The sequence below is a fragment of the Notechis scutatus genome, chromosome 2 (assembly GCF_049901735.1).
Source record: "Notechis scutatus isolate UNSWTSFEM ecotype Mainland chromosome 2, rNotScu1.2, whole genome shotgun sequence".
NCBI lineage: Eukaryota > Metazoa > Chordata > Lepidosauria > Squamata > Elapidae > Notechis > Notechis scutatus.
In genome coordinates this window covers 9,741,347-9,747,346 of record NC_142010.1, presented here as the reverse complement: position 1 = coordinate 9,747,346, position 6,000 = coordinate 9,741,347, and the positions used below count along the sequence as shown (strand labels likewise).

The window sequence follows — 6,000 nt, the reverse complement described above, 5'->3', positions numbered from 1 at the left end:
TTCATTGTAATCAGTACCTTCTCCTCTAGAGATCTAAACTTCTATAGGGCTCCACATGCAGAAGGTACCTGGAAAAAAACATGTTAGTGAAAAATCACAGGTACATCCCTTGGGACACTGTTGTGCTCCTTCCTGTCAGGTCTTGCCCAGAAAATAATGCTTGATGAAGATAATTCAGTACCCAAGTGACTGACTTCTGCTGTCTTTCAATGTCTTTCAATAACACCACTGACAATATTGCTGCCCTACAAAGCAACTTTGATTATGTGTCAGAGTGGTCAAACAATTGGCACCTTCAAATCTCAACTAACAGATGCTGTGTCTTACATATTGACAACAAAAATCAAAACACTAAATACAAACTGGATGGATATGACCTCGTAGATGACCCTCTCTCTGTCAAGGACCTAGGATTATTCATCTCAAATGATCTAAGCCCCAGAGCTCACTGTAACAGCATTGTCAAAAAGGCATTAAGAGTTGTTAACCTAATTTTGCAAAGCTTCTTCTCCCGTAACATTGAACTGCAAACCAGGCCTTTGACAGACCAATTCTTAAATACAGCTCATCTACATCCACACTGTATAATGGACATTAATACACTTGAACGAGTCCAGAGGTAGTTCACGAGAAGAATACTCCACTCCTCTGCTTGCAATAGAATACCTTATGTACCAGCCTTGAAATTTTGGACCTAGATAACTTAGAACTATGCCGCCTATGGTCTGATCTAAGCTTTGAACACAAAATTGTCTGCTACAACATTCTACCTGTCAATGACTACTTCAGCTTCAACCACAATAACACATGGTCAAAGAACAGATACAAACTCAAAGTAAACCGCTCCAAACTCGATTGCAGAAAATACGACTTCAGCAACAGAGAGGTCAATGCCTGGAACTCACTACCTGACTCTGTTGTTACATCCTCAACCCCCCAAAACCTTAACCTCAAACTGTCTACTGTGGACCTCACTCCACTCCTAAGAGGTCTGTAAAGGAGCGTGCATAAGTGCACCAGCGTGCCTACCGTCCCTGTCCTACTCTTCCCATTTATTCGTACTCATTTATTATGTATATACTTATACCTGTTTATACTTATATGTTTATATGCTATGTTCATACTTACATTTGTTTTCTCATACATGCTTGACGAACTAAAATAAATAAAGAAATAAATAAATGTGATGATATCTTGCCTCCTAAAAAGGAAGCAATCCGTATACCTGAACACTCCCTAACATTAAGTGTAGGGCCTTTCTGCGATTTTCTTTACTATTAGATCTTCACACATTAATCCTGAACTGCAGTTGGTTTTAACATTGCTCATATCTGGAGTAAAATTTCATTTCCCACCTGTTTGAGAAAGCCAAGTTTTGAAATAGAGCTGACAAAGGGACAGGGAAATGTATGCCTGTGGACTGAATCATTGGATAATGAAGGAGAAAGTTATACAGTGGATAAGGCTTTTTTTTGTTTGGTACCATTGTTTCCCCATCTTTATATAAACACTGAGATTCTTTATGTTTTGAAGTTTCTTACTTTATTAAATAAACATTGAGCAGTGAGGTCTGCAGCAGAGATGGTCATGGTGCCCACCAGTAGTGGGATTAAATTTTTTTACTACTGGTTCTGTGGGCATGGCTAGGTGGGTGTGGCTAAGTGGGCGTGGCCATGTGATTGGGTGGGTGTGGCTTTTTTGGCAGCACCTCCCCATGTTTTTGGGGCCTTCTGGGCAGCAGGGAAGCCTCCTGGGGTGGGGCGTTTTTGGTCCCAGAAGGCTTCCCTGGGGCTCAGGAAGGAAAAAAATGGAGACAGGGAGGGGCACGCAGCACCCCCCCATGGGCTCTGTTTCAGGGCCTTCTGGGTGTCAGGGGGGCTGTGCCCCCCTCCATTTTTTGCCTTCCTGGGCCTCAGGTAAACCTCCTGAGCGAAGCAATAAGACAGTGAGGGGAATCCTGGCACAGCTGATTGTAGGAACAGCTGATTGTCGCGAGGGGAAAAAATACCTTAAGGAGTGATTGGGTGGGGCGAGCGTCAGGCGGGCGGAGTGAACGAGCATCGGGCAGATGGGGCAAGCGAGTGAGTGGCAAGCGTCAGGCAGGCAGGGTGAGCAAGCATCCATCCCGCCTAGGAACATTTAACGATTATTCTATTAGTATTATTTAGAGAGGATTATTCTTCAGCATCCATGTAATTTTCCCAAATGGGAAAAGACTACAAACTCTCTTTTTCCTCCTCTTACTCAGCTTTCACCCTGGACTGACAATTCCTACTCCTGGTCACTCATGCCCTAATCACTTTCTGTCTTGACTATTGCAATGCGTCCTTGAAGAGCATCCGGAAGCTCCAGTTGGTGCAAAATACAGCAGCCTTCATGGTTTTGTGCAGACCTCCATGTGCACATGTATCACCTCTCCTGAGGGAGCTGCATTGGTTGCTGATTTGCTTCCAGGTGCAGTTCAAGGTGCTGGTTGTCACCTTTAAAGCCCTTTATGACTAGATTTTCTGAGGGACCGTCTCTTGACGGTCACAACTACCCAACCCACTAGAGCGGAGAGGCAGGGAATGTTGCGGGTCCCATCCCTGAGGGAGATATACCTGGTGTCAGCATTCCAGGGAAAATCCATTCCTGTCAGTAACTCCAAGACACACATCATCTCAAAGTACTTTTATTAGAACAGCACCTGGCACATGGTGTGGAATTCTAAAATTAAAAGTTTCCCCCAAAGTAAGTTCCAATTCTTTCTGCACCACATGCTTTAACCTTGAACTATCAAAAGAATTATATTTTGTCTACTAAGAGCTACTCAATAAATATCACCCCACTCCCACTTTCTCCCGCAAGGTGGCAGCAATGAATCATGATTCCATAGCTGACACCTGGTGTGACCCAGAAGAAAGGCCTTCTCTGTGATGGCTCCCTCTCTCTGGAACATCATTTGCCCCAGAGATTAGAACAGTCCCCACTCTGACACTCTTCTGGAAGGCACTTCTGGAAGGTTCTGCCAGCAGGCCTGGGGAACGCAGAGCTGGATGGAGCCCATTAAATAGCTTCTGTGATGTGTTGTCGCTGGGGTAATGGAATGATGAAACCTGAGGTATTATCAGGGAGGAAGGCATTGCCAGAGAGGAAGGTCCTGGGGAGGAAGGCATTCCCAGTTCCTCCTCCTCATCTTCCGAGTCCTCTTCCTCTAACAGCACAGGCTCAGGAATTGGAGCCACAACACTATCCCTCACCGCAGGGCCCTTCCCCTGAGTCTGACAGTCAGGATGTGGTCTCAAGGGAAAATGGTCATGGAACATCCGTATAAGGTCCGGGGCATGGATCGTGGAAGCATCCACCCAGGAAAGGGCCTCTGGCCCATCCCCCTGCCTCTTGATCAAATACTGGAACCGTCCTTTCAGCCAGCGGGAATCCCTAATGCTGACCACGTTGCCATCTACTGCATCATCGTCATCGGGTACAGGTGGTGGATCATCAGCTGCGGGATGTCGGAGATCATACGAAGGGGCGTCAGGGACCAAAAGGGAATGGTGGAAGACTGGATGGATTTGCATGGAGCGCGATAGAGTCAGTCAATAGGCTACGGGGTTGATGATCGCCTTGATGGGAAAGGGGCCGATGAACCGATGGTCCAGCTTCTTTATTGGGCGGTCGACCCGAAGATGTTTTGTGGACAGCCACACATGGTCTCCCACAGCCAGCGGAGGCATCGCCCGTCGAGAGCGATCTGCGAACCGCTTGTAATCTTCCTTGGCCCGTATCAGTTGCTGCCGAACTAACTGCTGAACTGAGTGTAGTTCTGAAAGGAATTCCTGAGTCTCGGTAAGTGGGGAATCTAATAGTGTCAATGGAAGGAACTGCGGATGGTACCCCACATTAGCATAAAATGGTGTCATTTGGGTGGAGGTGTGCTGGGAGTTGTTGAATGCAAACTCCGCCAGAGGGAGATAATCAACCCAATTGTTCTGCCATTGGTTTACAAAACAACACAAATATTGTTTGAGAATGCCAATGATCTTCTCCGTCCCACCATCAGTTTCTGGATGGTGCGCCGACGACAAGCAGACCTGCACCTGTAACGCGGTCATCAGGCTTTTCCAAAATTGGGCTGTAAATTGGACACCGCGGTCAGAAACTACCCTGTCTGGCAGACCATGGAGATGAAAAACATGCTGCAAGAACAAACAGGTAGTAGTACGGGCCAATGGCAATTTATGACACGGAATGAAGTGGGCCATTTTTGTCAACATGTCGACCACCACAAGCACAGTCGTAAATCCTGAGGATGATGGTCAATGAGTCAAGAAGTCCATGGAAATTGCTCCCCATGGTCTTTCCGGAGTTGGCAGAGGTTGGAGGAGACCAGGAGGCGCATCCGTCGTGGCTTTTGCTTGCCTGCATGGTACATAGGACGTGACATAGGCGTGGACATCATGCCGTACTCGAGGCCACCAAAAAGTTTGCGTTACAAGATGGAGGGTCTTAAAAAACCCAAAATGGCCGGCTTCAGGGTTGTCGTGACACTGAGTCATAATAAGGGCTCGAAGCAGCCCCGTGGGTACGTACAACCGGCCCCGATGCTTGAGTAAGCCCTCCTCCAAAGTCCATGGGGATTTGGATTCAATCTCCCCCATCCTCTGCTGTGACCAAATGTCTAGGCGCTGCGCCTCTTGCACCTGAGTCCGCAAATCCACCGGTTCCTGGACTGCGGCCAAGAATTCTGCTGGCAGCACCGTCCGCGGAGGAAGGGGGTCCTTGGGGCAAAGGTACTCAAATTTGCAGGACAGGGCATCCACCCTCTGATTGTGACCACTGGGGATATAGGTCACAGAAAAGTTGAACCAGTCAAAAAACAACGACCACCGGATCTGCCGCTGGTTCAACTTTCTCGCCATTGACAAGTGTTCTAAATTCTGATGGTCCGTCCGGACATCCACCTTGTGTTGGGCCCCCTCGAGATGATGCCGCCAAGCCTCAAACGCAGCCTTGATAGCCAGCAACTCTTTTTCCCAGATGGTGTAATTGCGTTCGAAAGGAGTGAGTTTCCGGGAATAATAAGCACAGGGAAAAAGAGTGACACTATCCGCCGGGGCTTGCAACAACACAGCCCCAATAACCATGTTGGACGCATCCGTGTCCACCATAAAAGGATGATGGGGATCAGGGTGCCTTAGGATGGGTTCTGCAATGAAAGCATTCTTGGGGGCCTCAAAAGCCTGTTGCTGCGAGGGCCCCCACTGGAACGGGACCTTCTTTTGAAGGAGCTGGGTTATTGGACCTGTCAGCTTGGCAAAACCTGGGATGAAGGTCTGGTAATAGTTAGCGAACCCCAATAGGCGTTGAACGTCCTTCATGCGATGAGGGGGTTCCCAACTACATAAGGCCTCCACCTTATGCAGATCCATAGCGATGCCTTTGGGAGAGATGATGTGCCCAAGGAACTCAATGGAAGTCTGGAAGAAGAGACATTTCTCCAGCTTCACATAAAGTTGGTGCTCCCGAAGGCGTTGCAGGACCAGACAAACATGGTGAAGGTGGCTGTCCCTGGACCTGGAATAGATCAGAATATCGTTCAGGTACACCACCACGAACTGATCTAACATTTACCGAAACATGTCATTCATCAGGTGCTGGAAGACTGCGGGGGCGTTGGTCAACCCAAACGGCATCACAGTGTACTCAAAATGGCCATATCGGATGCCAAATGCCATCTTCCATTCGTCCCCCTCTTGCATCTGCACCAGGTTGTAGGCCCCTCAAAGATCGAATTTGGTGACGATAGTGGCCTCCCGCAACCTCTCCAACAACTCTGGAATGAGCGGCAAGGGGTAGCTATTCCGCACCGTGATGGCGTTTAGCCGGCGGTAATCACAGCACAAGCGTAAGTCTCCCTTCTTCTTCTTGACAAAGAGGACTGAGGCTGAGAGAGGGGACAACGAAGGCCGGATGAACCCTCGGGCCAAGTTTTTGTCCAAAAAGTCCCGTAGTGCGGCC

At 48.2% G+C, this 6,000-nt stretch overlaps 1 pseudogene; it reads right to left on the bottom strand.

Moving 5' to 3' along the window:
* Positions 1-4,411: 4,411 nt before the first annotated feature.
* On the bottom strand, positions 4,412-5,609 carry LOC148131726 (uncharacterized; annotated as a pseudogene).
* Between the last annotated feature and the right edge of the window lie 391 nt (positions 5,610-6,000).